General features: G+C 35.9%; 2 long non-coding RNA genes across 6 annotated transcripts; both read right to left on the reverse strand.

The window, feature by feature from the left end:
* Nucleotides 1–2,386: 2,386 nt before the first annotated feature.
* On the reverse strand, nucleotides 2,387–21,731 carry LOC135303304 (uncharacterized). The gene is made up of 3 exons (XR_010364763.1): nucleotides 21,446–21,731; nucleotides 3,661–3,722; nucleotides 2,387–2,514 (listed from the first exon to the last, which is right to left on the reverse strand). It is a non-coding gene; the product is annotated as an uncharacterized LOC135303304 (long non-coding RNA).
* LOC135303303 (uncharacterized) lies at nucleotides 17,750–21,282 on the reverse strand. Of its 5 annotated transcripts, none has more exons than XR_010364759.1 (4): nucleotides 21,214–21,271; nucleotides 20,738–20,798; nucleotides 19,548–19,709; nucleotides 17,750–17,976 (listed from the first exon to the last, which is right to left on the reverse strand). It is a non-coding gene; the product is annotated as an uncharacterized LOC135303303 (long non-coding RNA). The 5 variants fall into 5 exon arrangements; XR_010364761.1 differs by having other exon boundaries at nucleotides 20,952–21,268; XR_010364760.1 differs by lacking the exon at nucleotides 20,738–20,798 and having other exon boundaries at nucleotides 21,214–21,282.
* Nucleotides 21,732–22,932: the final 1,201 nt, after the last annotated feature.

Raw genomic sequence — 22,932 nt, forward strand, 5'->3', positions numbered from 1 at the left:
TTTTTGTTTGTTTGTTTTTTTCTGAATTTGATCCCACACTCTTACACTGTAACCAAATTACCAGGAGACTATTCTTCACTGGGGAATAACTAGCTGACAGTTTTCTATCACTAAGACCACAGAAAGGCTTAACTAGGAGAGATGACACTACATATTTTATATATATATATATATATATATATATATATATATATAATTATAGATATATAATTTATGGCACTGAATTTGCATTCTGACCTCTAAAGGCTTTATGGTTTGTGTTTTTGTCATGTGATTCTCTTGTGACACATAGCAATAAAGTCATTTGACACAACTATGGGTTGAATCCCAGTAGAAAACATGCCTAATGGACAAGTTCAGATGAAAACTTCTCTAGCAGCTTGCTACTAGAGCATTCAGGCATATGGGGCAATGACTTGAGGTCAAATGTCAAAACTCTCAGTTTTGTGATAATACTGAAGACTTTCCAGAAAATACCATGCCTCATCCACTTCTAGGTAATGCTGACAAAGAGAAAATTGATTTTCACTATTACAGTTGTGCCCATCTTCATACATGGAATCCAAGGCATGAAGTCTCCCTTAAAGAGAGAGTTCTCTAAAGTTTGTAAATAAATACTGTGGTAATAATACAGTATTTACTGTGTGTAAATAAACTGTGGTAATTAAATTTCACAGTTCAGAACTGCAAGAGTTGGATGAACAAACAGGAAATATTACAACAGACGAGAGTCTTAACAGAAACTGTATTTCAGCAACAACCCTTGATGCCCAGTTATATACCAAGGGCTGCTCTGGGTATAGCCACCTCAGTATTTAGGTGATCTTGGGCCAAAGGATGTTTCCCTTCTCTGCCTGAATGCATTGCACAGGATATTTTGTCGTAAGGTGTTACCAATATCCAGCCTTCCCAAATGCCTATAAGGGCTTCAGACTGTACTAACCTCTGTGGGGCTTTGGAAAGCCCATCTGTTCATTATCTTTTGACAGTTGCACATTAGCTGTGATGAGGCTTTTTTTATAGCCTTTCTAATATAATGGGTTGGATGCTACCCTTGTGTTTATGTTGCTATAGCATGGTCTTGCAGTTATAAATTTACATTCCCTTCCTTTGCAGGCAGTTGCTGGCAGTATGATGTTGAGTGGAATCTAATTGCAAAACAAATTCACCTCAAGGGACTTTTTTTTTAATAAATCAAAATAGACATTTAGAAATAAATCTTTTTAAAGCTGCGTTAGTTCACAGAAAATCTGCTTATTAATGTTAAACATCACTAAAAAAACTTATTTAACAGAACTACTTTGAGAACTCTATCTGATTTGACTCTAGATCAGCAATGGACATTCTGATGTTGCTAGACACTTATTTTTGATTGTGTATTAAATTGTCTTTACAGATGTCCAATCTGTTCTACTGCAAGTTTGACATCAGCAGAAGCCATAGAGATTCAAGAAGGTTACTTGTCATTTCCCACTGTATGAAGTAAGTATTGTATCTTTACTTTTCAAAACATGTACAAGAGCTCTATCAAAATTATCTGTGAAGGGCTGCTGTGAATACTAGACCACACAAATACACATGACTTAGGAGAAATCCCACAGTTATGAGAATCCCATTCCAATTTAATAAAGTTTCTGATAAGTTCAGGCACAGCTTGAGATACTTGTCTAAATCAAACTGTTGTGGATTGTCTCATGACTGTTCATTCTGATTCAACCTTAAATTAAAATGGAGCTTTTTTTAAGAGTGAATTGAACCACTCTTGTTTTACTGTTCCCATATTTTTCTAATAAATGAATAGTTGTTAATTGAAGTTGAAATGTCTCTTTTGGTATCAGAGTTTTGGGGTTTTTTTTGCTTCCTTTATGTTTTGTCTTATCACCACTGACACCATTTCAGTTGACAGTTCTTCTTTGATTTTGCTTATGCTGCCAAAGTCCAGTGAATGCACTGGCTAAGTACCAACAGCCTTATTTCTTTCACAAGGGGCTACTTCTAACAGTGAAATCCATAAATGGTGCTCCACACAACCCCTCTGCTTCAAGCACAATAGGTATATGAAGTGATGTAAAATAGTATGGTCCAAATCTGTGGGAGTTTGAGGGCTTGTATCTTTTTTTCTTTAATATATTTTTATCCTTAGGAAGTGAAGCTCTGGTCTATTGATGTGATGAAAACTAATTTCTCTCCTGCAAGCACTTTCATTCAAGTCATAAACAACCTCCACATGACATTTTTGGGTCTCACCCAGATCCTGCTTAAAATATATCTAAAAGATGCTTAGCACATCATGGTCTACATTATGCTGAGGTGATTTTACTACCATCTTGGGAGCTACTTTCTTATTACTGCCCATCTGTACCCATTCTTGTACTAAAGAACTTACTGAAAGCTTACATGTTGTGGATTGCATATTGCTGAATGAATGTGGAATGCAACAGGCACCTTCTGCATTTGTTTTTAAAAGGCTACAGTCAGTTCCTCTGATCTTATGGTTAATGTTCATTTTTCTTCCTATCATGAAAAAATTGAGAAGTTCCAAAATTACAGAAGCACAGATTTGGAATAAAATGTTGTTGACATGTTCATAGTTTTTTAATACTTTGGGACATCAGTCAACATGAATGAGCAGAAATTTCATATCTGTGTCTTCCAAGGTCTTTTGAACATTACTCTGAAACATGGAACGGCTTCACCTTGGGGTCAGAGCTTTTTACTACATGGAAAACTTATTCAATCTACTCATGGTTTCTCTGTTTCAGGCAAATGAATAGTTCATTGCTGCAATGAAAGAATTGCAGAATAACTGCAAGGAAAGAACGGGCAAACCAGATACTAAGATATCACAACAGATACATTCTTTGAAACAGTTCAGCTGTGCAAGTTTTCACCACAAAAGTACATCTTGAGGGAGTACTGGAGGAAACAGGGAGTTACAGAAATTAATCCTGTTAGTATTCTTACTTGGATTACATATAATTTGTTTTGGTACTACTTTAGACCTTTATTTGCAATGAGTAAGTGAAAAGTAGATATGAAATACAGCTGTTCTACCTCTGGCAAAATCATAGATAGTCTGTATAGAGGGAGATTACAAATGGCAAAACAGCAGATAATTTAGCCTACACACTTCACAAAATTATGTTTCAAGCTGAATATGAGATAGATGGTGTTTGCAAAATCTAGATAAAAATCTCCTAAACAAATGCATCAGATTTACAGACAGGTTTTCAAGAAATGAAGCTTAAATATGGAAAAAATATGTCTGTCTGTTAACAGGGTTTGACTAGATATTAATTAATATAATATATTTTAATTTATGTATTAACAATGCAAAGAAACCACAAAGAAGGCCTCAAATAAAATTTTCCACAATAGAACCACTGGGTAACTGTACAGTCACTAGTATAAGCATGAATGCAGCCTATTAGGCTCACCCAGTTAAAATATAAATTGATCTGAAGCAGAACAGTTTATAGTACTTCTGAAATGACTGCATGCTCTGCTGAGAAATTGGTCTTTTTAATCATTTGCTATAAGTGATTTTAAATCCTGATCATTGTTTTTTTTTGTTAATTACACTTTTTCCTGAGATAGTCTAATGGAAGACTTCAAAAATAGAAATAAAAATTAGATTTACCCATGCCATCAATTCCTCACCTTTCCAGGCTGTCATTGCAACTGTCTCTGTCTTCCTCAAACTGTCAGTCTGAGTTCTTTTTCTAAGGCAAAGAAACAGAATCATTAACAGGCTAGTGGTAAAGGAATATCCAAATGGAAAATATCTCTTCTGAATTTTCTGTATCTGCCCTGTAGATTACTAGCAGGGCTGTGCAAATGACTGCACATGTGGAGGATGTACAGATGTGTTAGTTACTGAATGAAAAAGATGGCTAAAAAGATACTTATATTGTGTCACTAATCAAAAAGTACTTTTACACTATTATTGTCTCCTCAGCTTTGTTTGATAAGATAAACAGATTGAATTTTTTTAACATTGTCAATATAAAATATTTCTGTTATCCTTGGGTAATTTCTGAGTGTTATTTCTCCACCCTTTCAACTTTTCTAAATGTATGAGAATCTGAATGCAGTTTTTAATTTTTTGTTTGATCAATCACATGTGAACACACTTTTCTTGTGCCCACTACAACCTGCTCATTTATTCAGGGATCTTAATTTCCAATTTGACAAAGCTGCACACTAGATGCTTGTCTTGAGTTGCTAGATTGCTCTGACTCTTTTTATGTTTATCTGATTCTTAAGATGAAGTTCTCCTGCTATGTATTTTGGCTGGGTTTTTTTTTGCTTGGTTGAGATACCTAAATTCAGTTTTGACTCCATTATAACAGTTCTCCATATCTGTTATTGGTCCATATGAAACAAGGAAAAAATAATTTATCATTGTTAGATAGCATGTATAATGAGTGCTCTGGGTTTAGACAACATCTCAAGTGAGGTTTAGATTTTTTCTTCCTTCAAAAATATCAAAATATCAAAAGACAAAATGCAAATCCCAAGTGGATGCCAATAACCAAGATTGGATAGCTACCAAGAGAACTCAGAAAAAAAGAAGAGTAAACTTCTCTAAATATAGTCTCAGTTTACTCAGTTCTGTAAGCGCTTCAATCTCTTGCTTCAATTCAATTATTGAATTTCAAAATTCAATAGCTTGCAGGTGATTTTTCAAAAAGCTATTCAGAACTTTCTATTATAACTTCTGTGTGGATTATTTACTCACAGTGAGTAAAACCAAAAAAGTGCAAGTGAAATATATGAAATTGAAATTAAGTACAACATTTAAATGTTCCCTTGTAATTAGGATAAAATTTTAAAAGCTGGCCTGGCAGCACCATCCTTCTGTGTCTCAGACACTGGAGCATTTCTGCTTTCTCTTTGCAGAGTTTTGCCAGTCTGTCTCTATTAAAAATTTCATTAGACAGGCAACATTGCTGAAACAAGAGAGGATGTATAACCCATAGGCTGGAGAAAAAGGGTATGATATTTGTTTGATTTGGAATAAGCTTAGACTATCATGGTACCTAGAAGTTAGGAGAAAGGAAAGAAACTTAGGAAAAAGAAGTAAGAAAGTGAAAAAAAATTAAGCTGTGTGTACCATTAATTTTGTCTGTAACTCTGTTATTATTATGAGCAAGGAATAAATGTTACTGTTGAGCATTGCAAATCAAATTATTAATTTATTGTCTAAGAAATACTTTCTAAGTATCACAAAAGGCCTGAACTCCACCAAATAATGCATCTTCTTACTAAGTATGAGCTTTGAATATGAATGGAGCCAGGAAGCATTGACACCTTGTCTCTTTAGTGTAACCAGGAGGTGAAAGCATCAGGAAAAGTACAGGATTCAGAGAAAAACCTATAGATTCTAAGAAACTGCCTTCAGCTCTCAGATGCTAACTTTTTCTTGTTTGTGCAATGCTGCCAGAATTTGAGAAACACGTTAGTCATAGTCCCTTTTTTTAATATCTTGCACATAACATGGGATGAAAAATTGAGTAGAAGCAAATAGGGACCAATCATTAGATTAAGATTATAAAATTACAACATTCATAAGGTATGTGAGCAATAACAATAACCAATAAAATAAGGGACATTATTTCAGAAATCAAGTCCTCTTAGGGAATATTTTCTGATAGAAAAAGCAGCAAATTAATTATTTCATTAATTTATTACTTTCTTCTATTTTTAGATAATCCTCACTTTGCAAACAGGAAACAGTACAAGCACTTTCAAGGAAAACAGACTTGACAGCTGATAGGCAATAACCTGGTGGCAGACGTAGGAATGGAATACATTAGAAAAGTGATTAGACATCTGAGAAGTTCCAGAAAAAAAAGAAAAAACAAAAAACAAAAAAACAAAAAAAAAAACCAAACCAAAACAAAAAAAACAAACCAAAAAAAACCCACAAAAACACCAAAGAGAAAAATACATTTAAAAGATTTTAGTGAGGTAAAACTAGAGATGCTGAGGATAAAAAAAATCTTAATGATACAAAAATTTTTTCAAGGAAGTTTTGACCAGTAAATAAGATGACGTTTAGATGTCTCCTCATTTGGAGACACTTACTGTCAGATGAAGTGATTACTGACCAGTTCCTGGTCATGACAGCATGGGAGAATGAGCAGAAAAACCCCCAACATTAACATCTTAAACTGTTGTGAACACTGGACTTCTCAGCTAGATTTGGCAGGAAAAAAGAAATTCTATTTGTATGTAAGTTCTCACATTTTGAAAATAATTTTCATTTTCAACCAAGTAGAAAAGCTGACATTCCACATTCATAAACAGGTTTTTGGGTTTTTTCAAAGAAAAAAAATCCCAAATATTGAAGCACTTTGTTTCAACCGTGTAGACAAAATTCTCCAAACAATATTAACAGATGAGAAATCAACATAGGATGAAACAATAGTGAATTCAATCCTGCATTATAACTTTGAATTTTTTAAGAAAATGTTTTGGAGCATTTCCAGCATGTGCACATTATTATGAAATAGTTTTTCCCATGAAACAGCACTGTCCAAACAGGATATTAATTTTTTGTAGCCTCTATCTAATTTCCCTAAAAGCACCTATACAATAAAAATAATGTAATAGCTAAAGAAAAAATGGTTATCATCTTTCAATGGATTGTTTTAAGAGATAGCAAAATGCTTAACTATGTTTATCTAAAAAAGCTTTTATACATTTTTCATGCTAGAAAATAATTTCCTCATTGGTGTTCTCATCATTGCAAATAATACTCACCAGATCATTTTGAAATATAGGTAAACAATAATTGAAAATATCAATAAAAATTATAAACTGAATTCAAAATTAATGATGACCAATCTCTTGTTTAGTCTATCCCATTCAAAAAATCATACAAAAGGTTACTTCTCTTTCTTGAATGAGTCAGACTGATTTAATGTATGTGAACTGTTGTTTTTAAAAGGAGTTTAAGAAAATCTCATTTGCATTTTCTTTTAAATATATATAATTATTCAGACTTCAAATGTCGTTTCATAACATTTGTGATAGCAGAGTGTAAGGACCTGAAACACACACAATATTTGAAGGAATTTCAAATGCAATCAAACTGAAATTTATACTAAGATAATGACAAACATAATTGCAGAAAAAATCCCTAGTTTCAGCTTGAAAAATTTGAAGGTCAATTTATAATTTGATGGCAATTTGCTGATATATGTTCTAGACAATATCTGAAGGTATTTTATTTTAGAATAGGTGATTATCAAAAATCAGATGGTTATTTAGTAATTTCAGACTGAATTCCTGTGTTTAGTTTTCCAGACAAAACCCAAACTTATGCCCATGATAGACTCTGATAGGAGAAATTAGGAAAAGGTCAATACACCTCCCTTTTTTCAGCATCATCTTTATGAAGAAATTGCACTCTGAACTCCCATATACAATGTGAAGACTAGAAATACTGTAAAGATGAATCTTGTAATGTTATGTAACATCTGTGTCTGAAAATTATTTCTATAGTCTTCATAATATGGCAGATCTATAAATTGCATCTCTGCTTAGGACAATTATTTCCAAATGAGGTATCTAAAGTTCTGGTGACTAAACAGAGTTCTTTGCTTTCCCTATAGCGCCAAAGTTAATGCTATGGATGAAAACATATTTCCTTTTCAGCTTGGTAACTTAGTTCTGGCAATCTTTTGATGCACAGTGATGTTTAGGATTTGGATAGGATTTGGAACAGCTTGCATTTCTATCGTGATTGCTTATCAAAGTCACAGATAAACCAAAGTCTTAACTCTGACATTACTCATAGGAATTAATATCATTGATTTCAAGACAGCTGATCTTGACACTGCTTTCTTCATCCCTTGAAGAAAAAAATTTCAATTTTTTGTTCAAATCAGCTACTGTTATGTATGTTTCTAGTACTCTTTAAGAGACAAAGTTAAGAGAATCCCTTTTTTTCCCCTCTATATTCAAAATTATGAGCACCAAACAAGTTCTCAGAATCAGGCAATCCTTTGGGTTGGAAGGGACTTCCTGAGGTCTCAAGCCAAGCCTTCTGTTCAGAGCAGTTTAACACTGGGCACAAACCATGTTCCTTAAGGTTTTGTTCATTTATGTCTGGTAGACTTCCAAGACAGAAATTGCATTATATCCTCACAGTGATTTTTTTTTTTTTTTTCTGAAACGGTTATACGGGAGAACAACTATTCTACTTGGCTGGCTGATGTGCTGAAGTTTTCCATTTTTTCATACCGAACAGTATGATGCCATGGTAAGCCAAAATATTTCAGCATAAAGTTGGTATTATGAGAAGGAGGATTTAGAGCAGAAATACCATATACTGGAGCTGGACTAACTAGAATAACTGGTCAAACTTTGATGGTTTTATTGGGACTTGAAATTTATACTTCCACAAATTGACAGGGAAAATGAGATTAGGAAACCAGAAAAGTCCTTAGGCTTTGAGACGTTATAAAATTTCTTACATGACTTAGGGTTTCTAAAACTCTTCCTGCTGGAGTTTAGGTAGTATTTGTTACAAGGACAGTTGCATTTTATTTTCAGTCACTTCATGAAAATATTTGTAATTTTCACGTCTTGTCTGATCAAAAAATTGACACAATTTATGTGTCAAAATGAACACTGAATATTTGGATCACTTGCTTCTAGACCACTTGCTTTCCATGCATTGTCAATGAGTGAAGCTGACGTTTTCCGTCTAGCTCAGCTGTCTTCAGGTAAGACTGCATGGAGGGTTGATTAGTTGTAGCAAGAGAACCTAACATTTCTCTGTTGGAGTATAGAGTAAATATCACCTCAGAATTTATCTTGCTTTGTGTCAGATGAAGTATGAGATGTAAGTTATATTTCTGAAATAACATATAGGAATGCCAGTGTAGGAGGTTCTTTGATATCTTTATCTGGTACCAAAATAATATTGCCTAAATGTGTTCCAATTTATGATAGAGAAAGTGTCATAAATCAACATGTAAGATGCTGGTTAAAATGGAACATTTTTGTTACAAGACGTCAGGTTGTACCATATTGATTTTTTGTGTGTGTGCCATGTAAGACAATTTTTTTCTGTTTTCTGTTGTATGGATTTGAATTAGGACACATATGAAAACATATTCAGTGAAGATTATTTGTCTGTATTTCACCTTCAGAAATACAGATGCTTCATCATTTAAACTGGTCAGAAGAACATTGAAATAATCTTTTTATGATGGCTAAGTTGCATTAATTTTCTTTTAACTTTCCTATTCAGCCAATATCCTAAGAGGCTGAATAGGTCCTGTTTGGATATTTCAACTCTCAGTTAAAGCTGCTAAAATTAATATTTAAATCACTAGAGTTAGTATTGGAGGGGTTTGAATGGTTGAAACATGGACCTAGAAAGAAGCCCTTTACAAATATAATTTTGGTTGTCACTGCCCTCCCATCTTTCATGTGATATATTTATGTATTACTCAATCTGAAATTCTTCAGACTCTCATCTTAACTATGAGCTTGGGACATTAATAGATACACTTGTCACTGTCTCAGTGTGAGTGGCCTTTATAGAAATGCTGATGATATAATGGTGTCTCACAGCTGTGTCTGGGGGAAAATCCAGGCATGCTTACAGTGTGTTTGGAGTTTGAATAGCCTCAGATTTTTATCTGAGGTCAAGTTCCAATCTCATTCCCTATAACTCAGATGAAAAAATGTCTGGGGCTAAATGCAGAAATCAGCATCTTTAATGCCATCCATGCAAAACAAGGGTCAAATTTATTTAAAGAATGAAGGTTTAGTTAAATAAAAGAGGATTTCAATTTCATCCTTATTTGATATGGGCTTTTTCTCTTTCTTTTTCTTAAAAGGCAATCAATTTTCAAGTAAAAAATAAAAGGAAAATCTCTGTCTATGCTTGCTTGTATATTCATAAGCAGACTTAAATAATTTAGTAAGAGCTTAATCCTTTTCATTTTAAAATACATTACGTTAATCCATTTATATGAGATCATTATTTCTTCCTCTTCTGTGAGGCAGATATTCATTACCTAACACAGTCTTTTCGGGGTGGGGAAAGAAAAAGAAGAGAAAAAGATTACAAGCTTCCACAAATAACAATAAATACAAGGTTTGTTCCCATTGCACTTTGCATGCTGGTAGCTTTTTCCCCATCTCACAGATGGTTAATACTAGTCCACAATCTGAAGCCAAGTTCAGTTTCAGTTTTCTCACATTACACTGCCAGCTCAGGTTCTGCTTTGCATGCTTTGCCTTCTGTTCAGCCCCAGGCACCCCTTGCTCTTGGTGGCTTCTCCCTTCACCTAGAGTGTCCATTAAGGAAGTGTCTAAATCCAATGCAGGAACATATTTATTCTCCACAGCTCTCACTTCAGAAAGTTTGCAGATATCTAGTCCAGATAACATACAAGATGGCATTTCTAATCATTAGGAGTCCATTACAGTAAATTCATCCTAAATCATTTCCAAAGGCCAGGCTAACTTCAAAGTCTCTCAGGAGCTATATGTGCCCTTTGCAGATCAGGCTTTTTGTGTTCCCACAATGTGTAATTAAGCTGAAGCATTGCTTGCAACAGAGCACTGTGGATGCTTAAACATTTACATAGTGTCAAAAAGCAATTAGACAAATTAGAATGGAAAATAGATCCATGAGGGTGTTATTAACAACAGGGATAACACTTTTGGTTCAGGAAATCACAAAGCCACAAACCCTTGCAGCTGGGAAAGCATGTCAGAGAGTCACCACCACTGTGTGACCTCTAGGCAGGCACTCACATATGGCCATCTCCCATAGCAGGATGCCAGGCTAGATGGACTTTTGTGCTGATCTGCTGCAGCGACTTACCCAGACAAAAGCCAGTAAAACTTTCCTTAATGGAAGGTTAGATCTGTTTATTTGTAATCAATGACAACTTTGCTGGAGTCAACAAGCCACTGGGGCCATTCCATCTAAGCTGATTCCAGATCTGACAGTGTTGAAGATACTTCTTTTATGAGTGTGGCTAATCTGTGAAGAAATGGGTGTGTATAGTGGTGATCATTTCTGTAGTATTGGATGTGTAAATTGAAAACACACTTTGAAATTTAACTAAATTTTATTAATGACAAAAGGGTCATAGTTGGCTGATACTCATGCAGACGAATAAAATGGCTGGAAGGCTACAGGCTGTTCATAAAAGCTTTACAAAAAACAAGTGATTCTCTCTTTGTCACTCACATGGAGAAAAGAAAGTTTCTAACTGATAAAGTTTCTGGGATTTATCTTGTCTCTTATAACAATAGAAATATGTGAAAGGATGCCGAGTAGGATATAGGAAAATACTCACCTGTTCAAATACCTGTATCATGATAAATGAATTAATTTGTACGTTGATTCACTGCATTAGCTCAATTTCTATAGCTCCTTTCATTCAAATGTGTATTCCCTAAGTGCAATTCAGATTTATTCAATGGATATATGAACGAGGGACAGAAAATACTGACATTTCTTTAGCAGTACAAAGCAACTTGACCTAAATCTGCATGGCAGGAGGAGACTTGTTAATATTCATTGTTCACACATAGATAACATCTCCACTGAATCAAGAGCTGCCTGCGCACATGTTTTTGCAGTGAAATATGGAGTTACATCAGCAGCTAGTTCTGCCCACAGTCCCAAAAGCAGCACAGAAGTGTAAGCTGATGGAAGAGTACAGGTGTTACTGATGCAAAATTTAAGGAATGATTAGAAGATTCCCAAATGACTGGGAAAACAATTACCAAGACCATCAGCCTCCATGCTTAAGGGCATTTAAATTGCCACCGAATAGCTCAGGAAAGATTTACATATGTTATGTTACAAGGCTAATCTAGTTGCATTTTCTTCTGCTTTCCACTGAAGCATTAGATAAAGGACAATCTGTCTGCAAAAACAGTTGAATAATTTATTTCACAGAGGCATTTGCTTACAGAATTCATTCATTATATTTACATAGGGTATTCTCATGGACTCATAGTGTCTAAGTTAATTGGTCTTTCTATATGTATGCAAACCTGATAAACAATTCTAAAAATGCACAGAAACACAACTTAAAATTCTCCCCAGTAGCTAGTTATGTTGCATATTTTATTAAATCTCTTTGCAGTTTTTTTTCCAGCATTGGTGAACCTACAAGTGTCGTAAAAGGACACTGTAGGGCTGGTTATCCAGGAAACAAATGTCATGGCACTATCTGTAAAAGGTTTTACCCACTTAAGAGTGCAGCAGGGAAATTGAAGAACAAGAAGTAGGATCATGAATTAAAGTTATGTGTCTTATTTCGTTATTTCCATTGCTATTAGCATGATCACAGTTGGTGGTACTAAAATTAAGATGGTGTTTTGTGCACTTAATTTTAAAGGATGAAAACATTCTACTTAATTTCACCAACAAAAACAAGTTTCAAAATTTAATGTTCTGTTATTAAATACTTTCATTTAAAAACCTATTTCTTTAAAGATTATTGTGAAGGATAATGTGTTTTATTACAATTCTAAGCTAATACTATTGGAACTGTTGTATAAACACTGGCATAATAACATTTGTTTCACTTGCAGGGTTTGGCTAGAGAAAAATGGTACATTTGCTAGATGCTTTATACCAAGAAATAGGTATTACCAATATTTACATACTGTATTTCACTAATTTCTCTTGGTTTGTAGCTGGTCCCATTTACAGTAGAGATTATGTGCTGAAAGACAGGGACCACTGATCCATTACAAAGATTGCTTACATTCCAGACTGTTCCAGTCTGTTTCATTATGTTTCTGTTAAACTGTTTTTCATATTTTTTTGAGGTCTGAGATGAAAATCTCTAAAGATGTTAGCGATTACGTGCTTTTGTTGAACATGAGTTGTCCTCCATACTGTTGAACTTTGGACCCCCAGGGAGCTATGCTGGGCTATTAAGATCATCTTTGACCTCAATGCAGCAGGGTGTTGCACGCAAAAGGTGAAAGCCATCCTTGACCTTGAAAGCCAGGGGCAGTGATCCAATGGGAAAAGCATCTTTATTTCTGGAATTTAGTGGAGTATTGGGTGGTTGTTTTTTTGTTTGGGTTTTGTTTTGTTTTTGTTTTTAAGGGTTTAAATAATGTAACTTAACTGTAATAAACAGAAACCCATTTCAAAATCATAACTTTATTGAAATTTAAAACTGTGAAATAGCCTATTTCTTTAAAGTGGTAACTTTTAGTGCAATTCTATATGCATGGTTTATGTTACAAGTACTGAGAGGGAAGAAACCATATTAGTTCATCACCTCTTCCCAACAGGAAACAGACAGGCCAGACATCAATGAAAATGAAAGCTGTTTCAATTTTTAAACCATCATTGACCAAGTCTGGTTATTATTTCCCTGAGGTCTGTTCAGTGCATACATTGGGTCAGATTCTGCTTGTCTTTCTCCAGTTCTAGTTGCATCAAAGTATTGCAAATCTATGATAACATTTAGTATGCTCAGGCATGGGAGTTTGAAGTTAAGCAGCTAAATTTGAGCCATACAGCTGCCTATCTGAAAATTCTTTCCAAATTCAATTTACAGAGTGTTGTAGGTAAGGTGTGTCCACACCATAGCTTTTATTTTGCCTTTAGCATGTCTGCACTGCACCTGGTGACAAACAAATTTTAAAAAACTGTATGACTTGCCTTTGGGTCCCATTAGGCCACTAAAATTCTCCCAAAGGAGATTTTTAGCACAAACACAGTGCCCTTCCTCACCAGTCTCACAAGACCTTCATCATTACATGAAGAAGTAATGATATGAGCATCCACATGGATGTTTATACAATGCTGCTTGGTGATGTTCCTGCTACCAGGCTGCACAATCTCAGCAACAGGATCAGGGAGGCGCTTCATGGCTTTCTGTGATGAAACCACAGGTATCAGGAGGTGGAAAGATACAGCCCTAAGGAGAGAGGTGTTATATGTCCTTAATATAATATTTATTTTAAGACTCTCTGGAAGGTGAACAGAGCTGCTAGTGTGTTGCATTTCTAGGACAGAGACAAAAGCTGCTGATGGGATCATACTAACTCTGAGTATCTAGTATTCCTCATAAGGGATATAGGTTTTAGGAAGGAAATAAAACTTTTACTGCAGTGCTGGGGCTTACCTGTCTCCATTTATCTGTGATAGATTATGAATTCAGACCAAGTAAGGACTTGGATTACTCTTTTCTCAGGTAACACAGCTTGACAACAGAGAAGTTATTCAGAAAAAAGTGATGATTTTGTATGCCAAATATTCAGTGAGCAGATTGACATAAGATATCTCAGCATTTAAGGATATGAGAAAAAGCAGAGGGATGCAAACCTAGATTTCCAGTGTGATTCCAGTGTAGAATGCTAAACATACCCCACTATATCCATACCATGAAAGTGAATGGTAAAATGAGATAGAAAGGACTGTGGTAGGATAACTTACCACTTACAAGATTAGAAAACCCAAAAGCTTTTCTGATTGACTGCTTTTTTAGATATTACTAAAAAATAGAAATACATTTTCCTTATGATCTCTGCTCTACAGAGTGAATCAAACTACCTGAAGTTAAAGGAGCCACCTGGTGCACACCAAAGGTTCTGCCTAAAGGCAATTGAATATACACATATACTATTAGGAGATATATGTAATGACATTAAGAATACTGAAAGGCAGCAATTTTTTGAGCAGTTTTGTCTTTGTGTGATTGCATCAAAAAATACTGCATATTCTGTGACTCTTTATTGACCCGTCATTTTGAGAGGCTCGGAGAAGTCAGAATGGCCACAATTGTACCTTCCAAACTTCAGTGAAAATGCCATTGCTGGTTTGCTTTGCAAGCCTGAGAACAGCTCTCTGTTGAATGCTAAAGAGCCACAAGCCTTAAGAAATGAAGTGAGATATTTGATTTTCAGCTGTCTGAAAAACATGCTGACCAAGACAAATTTTGCAGAGAAAAATATAAAGAATTTCAGACTGCTGTATCCAAAGGATGGTACTCTTCACAGTCTAGACAGTCCATTGTAGAGAGTTTTATCTTTTATCCCCAGAAATTCTTTTGTTCTAAGCAAAAAATATTTTACCTAGAGTGGGGACAATTTAGCCAGATTACTGTTGTGTGGTTCTGAATGGAACACATTTGCAGAAAACAAATAAAATCAGACCTGTTGAGCTTGATACAAACTGGTTTCACAGGACTATAACCCAAAGACTCAACTAAGAAAGGAAGAATCTTGTGATTAAACCTCCAGATACAAGTATTAATTAGAAACTGAAGGAAAATATTCCATCAAAGAATTAGGAGAGGTTTTGTTAGAGAGACTAGGAGTGAGACAAAGCTGTTGCCTGCTTAAATGGTCAGTATTTTGAAGAATAAACTGTTTCTGTCCCATATATTTTCATCTTCAACTTAGAAGAGGGTATATGTTTTTCTCTCCTTCTGTTTTAGACTCTTACTTCACCTTGTTAAAGGTGAGTATACTCATATGGATGTTGGAAAGATAATAGGTGTTACCATATGTGACAATTGCCTTTTGTCAGTATGAGGTGTTGGACTTGCTTGAAGAATAGCAGGAGTTCTGGAAGGGAATGGGCAGCCAATTTACCTTTCAGGGTCCCTGGAGGGAGCCCTGCTGAAAACATTAAAAGTGGCTGACTTTTCAGGCTGTGTGGTGTCATGTGCATGCATGCATTTAAGGTTTGCCAGGAGACCAGATACAGAAACTTGAATTTCTTTATGTGTATTACCTGGTTTACAAAAATGAAACATTTTCCTTAGTTTAGAGGATACAGAATGTCTCTATACCTAAGAAACATTAAAAATCATGGCACATTTTCTGTTTTGTCGTCTGACTTTAGGTCTTCAAATTGAATGAGAATATAGCATTTTTAATCTTGTTACAGGTCAGGAATTTAATGCATTGACTTTGCCACAGCTCAGGATTTCAATGCATTAACCCAGGTGTGTTTAGGGGAACTTATGTGAACACATATGGTTCATAGCTCTCTAAAGACAGTCTTTCCGGACTCTGGTTGCCAAAACACAAATATTGCATCATGTACTGTGTTTGGAATAACCCTTTGTGCTTGTTCAGGGAGTAGGAATAGAACAGTGGAAATTTTGCCACAGTATTTCCTATTTAGAATTAAATCATGGCACAGAGGAAACACAGAATATAATTGTGATTGAGCAAAAAGAAACTATGAAAATTTAAGAGCAATTTATTTGTCTTAAACATTAAAGTAAAGCAGTTATTACAGACCTGGAATCGGGGACATACATTTCCTCATCTAATTCAAGAATTATATATAGCTCAGGGAACCTCCCTGAATAATTATTCTGGAAGCTTTTGCACAGGTTCCACTATGTGCTGAGAATAGTCTTGGGGAATTCAAAACCTAAATAACAATGCTTGGTAAAAGGATTAGAAGAATTGGAATCAGTCATCAAAGTGAGTATTGACAAAAGCAACAGCAACAACTCCAACAGTGGCTACAGTAAGTTGTGAGCAGTAGAATGAGCTGGGCAGGGAGTTCCCAGAGGCAGAGAAGCTGAGCAACAGCTGAGAGACCCGAGTCACCAGACCCTGAGCCACACAGAATGACCTGGAAGAAGCAATGAGCAATGGCAGTCGGTGACGTCCCACTGCAGGGGACAGGGGCACCCATCTGCCCACCTAACCTCTGTCCTGAGAAGCCAGGGGCTTGAATCTGAAATGTCACAGAAAGACTGCCAAGGCTCAACACATCTGGCTATTACCCCCATAAGTCTTTCATGTAGGCATTGATGAAAACAAGGGTTTTCCATCATACATGGTTTCAGAGCTCTGGGGACACTGGACAATGGTCTGTGTCCTGAGGTAGTTTTCTCCTTGATACTTCCAGTTAATGGTAAATATTGAAAGGAAAACTGATTTCCCAAGTAAATGACTGGCTACATTGCTGGTGTTGGCAACAGGGGCTTGGTTTCCATAACCATGGGACCCTTTCTGCTGGCAGTTGATAGGGAGAGATGAGATCCACCTGACTCCTGTCATTATTCAAGCATAAGCAGGAAATACACAGAAGATGAAAGCAGGGTCAGCCCATTGGAATGAGTATTGCTAATAACACAAAGCCAGGAGGAGTGGCCCATACCCCAGAGGGTTGTGCAGCTCTTCAGAGGGAATGTGACGTGCTGGAGACATTGGCAGGGAGGAACCTTCTGAAATACAACAGAGACAAATGCAGGGTCCTTCACCTGCATAACCTCCGTCACCAGCACAGGCTGGGGTGAACCTCCTGGAAAGCAGCTCTGTGGAAAAGGACACCTGGAGGTCCTGGTGACAACCAGCTGTCTATGACCAGCAGTGCTCTTGTGGCCAAGAAGGACAATGGGATCCTGAGCTGCATTAGGAAGAGCTTTGCTGGCAGGTCATGGCAGGTGATCCTGCCCCTCTACTCAGCTCTGGTGAGGCCTAATCTGTGTCCAGTTGTGGACTCCTCAGTACAAGAGAGACCTGGAGCTCCTGGAGTGGGTCTAGTGGAGGGCTATGAGGATGATGAGGGGGGTGAAGCTCAGGAGGAGAGACTGAGGGAGCTGTGTCTGTTCAGCTTCCAGAAGAGACGATTGAGAGGGACCTCATCAATGTCTATATGAAGGAGAGTATCAAGAGGATGGATCAGATTCATCTTCATGGTGCTGAGCCATAGGACAAGAGACAAAAACCAGGAACAGATGCACAGGAAATTCCATCTGAATATGAGGAAAAACTTCTTTATTGTGTTGGTGACCACACACCAGAACAAATTTCCCAGAGAGGTGATGGAGTAATCCTCATTGGAAATATTCAGGAACTATCTGGACACAGTCCAGTGCAATGAGGCATCGGATGACCCTCTTTGAGCAGGGAGGTTGGACTAGATGACCCCTGTGGTCACTTCCAACCTGACACGTTTTGTGATTAATATATCGACATATCCTGGGCCTAGGAAGAAGTAAAGGAGGGCTATTGAAGGACTTATGAATTTGAAAGGAAGAAAGTATGAAAGCAGTGGATGTTATGACTCAGTTGGGTTACAGAAAGACTTTAGTCTAAGACTAAAGACTTCATATGTGTGGTGCAAGAGAATTTTAATTTGAAAAAGAGAAAACAAAAAATTTGAAATCATATTGTTGGGCAAAAATACATACATAGGTAAAGTACTGGTGCATAGCTCAGTAGAACTTGATGACTGTTCAGTATTCATAAGCAGTTAATTTCTGCAAGTAACTTTAAAATGCTTATTTCATGTTCCTAGACATATATGCCATCTCTTCAGTTCTGTGCCCACTTGACCAAAGTTATAATATTTTCCTTTCAGCTAAGGCAAATTTTATATGGAAAAATGCAAATACAAGAATTTCATGCCCCAAGCCTGAATTTTTATCCAACCAACTCTCTCTTGCCTCTTTACAGCACATCACACTAGATTTTACATGCAAATGTATGGAAACAGTGCAGCTTCGGTCCCCCCTCTGGTGGGAATGAGCAGAACTGCAAATGCTACAAAAGGGTTTTGTAGCTAATGGTCAGATAACAGGCCTGGAAACGAACTCTTTTTTTCCTTTTCCAAGCCCTTGCCTCATGCATTTTGTTTTGCGTTAGCTGTGCTTTATTTTTATTCCCAGTGTTATAAAGCTGCTCTGAAAAAAAGAGACACAAAAAAAAAACAAAACCAAACCCCCCCCCCAAAATACAAAACAAAAAACAAAACAAAAAACAAACAAACAAACAAAAAAAAAACAAACAAAAAAAAAGAAAAAAACCCACAAAACCCAAAAAAACCCCAAAAACAAAAACACCAAAAAAACAAAACAAAACAACACAAAAAAAAAACCCAAAAAAAAGAAAACCAAACTTATGGTATGTAACTATGACAGAACAACTGTATTTCTATGTTGTCATTCCAATGACCTGTGGAAAATAATAAGGAATGTTTTCTCTTCTAATTTGCCACAGCTACGAACTAGACATCTTATGGTTTCATGAGTCATATCAACAGGCAAGAATGAACACTCTTAGATTGTTTTAATAGCAATTTCCACTATCATATCTATGTATAAGATAATATCTCTTGCCTTTACCTTAAAAAGACTGGTAAAAATCAGTGTATTTGGCTGTAGAAAGTGTACATATGGATCCATTTCAAAACTACAGCAAACTCTTTTTCCTTTTATAAGTTTTCACAAAGAGGTAAAATAAGAGAAGTGTGATAAAACACAGTCAAAATTTGCAAATTATTAAAAATGATCCAGAAAAGATCAGAGAAATTTCTGTTCTTCTAGACAATCAAGATTTTAAAAAATAAGGATGTAGACAGAACATCAGAAACATTTGTTCAGCTTGAGATTATACAAAGCAATACTGCAATAATACCTCTTGGTTTTATACATTTTCCTTTATAGGACCCATATTCCTTAATAGAAAATTATATGTGATACAAAAGAAACATTTACATGCAAAATGAATTTAAAATTTCTTCATTATGTGGAGGTTTTGCTAAAAATAATGCCTACCTCATTCCTGAATTTTCAAAGCACTTTATCTTCCCTGTGTCTAGAAGTAAATATTTGAATCTTGCGTGAAACTAAAGTTGAAATGTCATCTTCTTTTTTTCTGAAAATTGGAGAAGAACTCTAATCCAGAGTCTTGACAGTGAATAATGCTCCATGAATTCCCTGATCATATTGTAGACTTGTGAGACTCAGTGACAGAGACAAATTTATGAAAAAACAAACCTACCCCCAAATTCAAACTTAATACTTTTTCTACTTCTAAAATGATTTTTTAATATCCTAATCTTACATCATCACTTTGAGAAAAATTTCAAACTACTGTTAAATCCCAAAAATATTTCTGTCTGCCTTTGCCTATCTCTGTAGCACTGCAGGCATAGCTATTTAAAATTGATCTTTAAAACTGACATTATAGTTAAAAAAATCCAAAACAACAAAAAACTTCAAATGGATTTTGTTCCATGGCTAGAGAAACATGGCAAAAATTTTATTAACACCACATTTTCAGAAAACAGGCAGCAGAAGACAATTTTGTCAGAAGGGCAAATAAATTTCAGAGAAAATAAAATAATAGGTGCTAGGCATAAAAAAGTTAAGTAATGTCATGAGAAGGTTAAAAAAAACAATCAGTATATGGTTAAGTCTTGAATAATATATGAGGAAACATTTTGTAAAAATACTCTAATGTCAGAAGACACGGAATAACTGGAAAAGCTACATCAGGCAAGTAAATCATAGGGAGTGGAAATTCTAGTTGATAGAATTAAGTAACAGTAGAAACTTAATTTTTCCTTTAACATCTAGGTTTTTGAAATAGGTCTACAGAAGAGCCTACAGAAGAGGTGGAATATTTTAAGAGCTGGAAAAGTGCCTGCCTTCTAGGTAGATTTAATGAAGAAGAAATTGAGTCTAACAGAAGTTTAGTGCTCTTGAAAACTGAAAGCCCAAGGGTTTTGTGGCATCTACACATAGACATAAAAAAAAGTTTATATTGAGAATATCTGCTCTTCTTTTCTGAATAATAAACTGCACATAAAAGGAGACTTTTGATGACCTTTGGTGGTGCTCTAACAGTCATAGGGTAAATCAAACAGAAAACACAGCAAAGAACCATGGACAGAGTAAGAGAAATATGGTAAACTGGCCCAGAAAAGGTCCAGTGGTAAAGTAAAAAATTTCTGAAAGCTTACTTTGAAAGAAGGAGCAAATATATTGTCTGTTTATTTCTTTCTATGATCAGGCTCATGGCCTCTGCAAATAAACAGAACTGCATCAATGAAATATACAACGATAAATCAGTGTTTTCTCTAAAGGTAAAAGACTACAGGATCTGAATTTTTACAGTTTTTTCTATCAAGCAATAATGATATTTTTCTCAGTGTGGAATAAAATTCATGTAGTTACTTTTTTTCAGTGCAGCTGTCATGTCAAAAGCTTCTGCTTTTAGAAGAAATATTCACCACAGAGACTATATGGTACTTTGGTGTTTATAAAACCTAAAGTAGCAGTTTCTCCAGAAATAAAAAGAAAGAATATTTCTCAACTGCAGAAATTTCACAGCCAGAAAGGAAAGTCTGAAGGCAGTTGGAAAGCTGTATGATAGGAAGGAACTACAGAATCACAGAGTCATAGAGAGGTTTCATTTAGAAGGGACCGTAAAGATAACCTGCTTCAACACAGTTGCCATGGGCAGGGAACCTTCCACTAGACTAAGTTGTTCAAAGTTCCATTCAGCCTGACCTTCAACAATTCCAGGAATGGAACTGTTCCACCACATCTCTGGGCAACCTGTTCCGGTGCCTCACCATCCTCACAGTGACGAATTTCTTCCTAATACCTAATCTAAGTCTACCCTCCTTCAGCTTAAAGCCATTCCCTTCTGTCCTATCACTACATACCATTGTGAAAAGTTCCTCTCCAGCTCGCTTTTAGGTCTCCTTTAGGTGCTGCTCCTTTAGGAAGACACTCTGTGGTCTCCCTGGACCTTGCTTGTATCCAGGCAGAACAACCCTCACTCTGTCAACCTGTCCTGTCTTCACAGCAGAGGTGCTGCAGCCCTCTGATCACCTTTGTGGCCTCCTTTGGGCTCACTTCAGCAGGCCTCCATCCTTCTTATGCTGGGGACACCAGAGCTGGATGCATCGCTCCAGATGGGGTATCAGGAGAGCAGTGCCCTCTGGCCATGCTGCTTTTGCTGCAGCCAAGGACACAGAGGTTTCTGGCTGACATGGCTGGGTCATGTTGAGTTTTACATCAATCACTACCCCTGAAGTCAGTCTTTGTTCTCAGGGCTTCTTTCATATATCCATGTTTGGGATTGCCCTGACCCACGTGCAGAACCTTGCACTTGACCTTGTTGAACTTTTTGAAATTTGCACAGTCCCAGCTCTCAGGTCTGCCGAGACTCCTCTGGATGGCATCCAGAAGGGAGTGCTGTCCTAATCCAAATGCAGATGGGCATGGCTATGAAGATGAGCAGCTATCTCTATTTCAAGAAATACCCAAATACATGGGTAGGTTGCGACCTGGCCTCTTGTCACTAACCCTAGCTCTGACACTAGGCTGTGTTAGATGATATTATTTTAAAACCTGAAACATATAAATTATTCCTATTACATTGATCCATGTGTCAGTTTTCCCATTGCAAATGCTGCAGTATGAATAAAGTCCCAAGAAGGATGACTGTTTTGGGTGTTATTGATCTCAGACTAATTTTTAGCATACAATACAGAATTGTTTTGCCTAAATATTTTCTCAGTGTTTTCTGATTCTGATATAATAAAAATTATTCTGAACTAGTTACATATTTATCTAATATTTAAGTAAATATTAGAATGTTCCATAGATAGTGCAAAACTAACTGTCAAACCATCAAAATATCTGTTACATAAGAAGCCAGGATCTGTCCTTTGCTAATATAATTGCAGTATTCCCTCTGTGACTTAATGCTGTCATGTATAGAGAAAACAATAGATTCTAGTCTTTTTACAAATGACATTTGCTTTTTATGAAAAAATATTTTCCTTTGTCATGTGAGTTCATTCTTTGATATATAGCATGAACCTTCAATAACAAAGTAAGGGAAAACAAATTAATATATTTTTGTTTAAATATAATTTGTCAACTAAAGGATGGCAAAGCAGTTTTAAGAAAGCATTGCATGCACTGAGAACAAAGAAGTTGAATGGAGTCTTTTCACAGAATTCCCTGGGCTTTGGATCAAAGCTTGAAGAATTAACGCTATTAGCACTCCGGTGAAGTAAAATATGACTGGGAAAAGTAAAAAATAGAAAAGATGCTGCAGTTATAGACTCTGATATAAGATTACTGTGAATAGAACTGAAAAACATTTTCAGTCTTATGTCATGTATCTCAAATATGTTGC

This window comes from Passer domesticus, chromosome 6 (genome assembly GCF_036417665.1).
Source record: "Passer domesticus isolate bPasDom1 chromosome 6, bPasDom1.hap1, whole genome shotgun sequence".
Classification (NCBI taxonomy): domain Eukaryota; kingdom Metazoa; phylum Chordata; class Aves; order Passeriformes; family Passeridae; genus Passer; species Passer domesticus.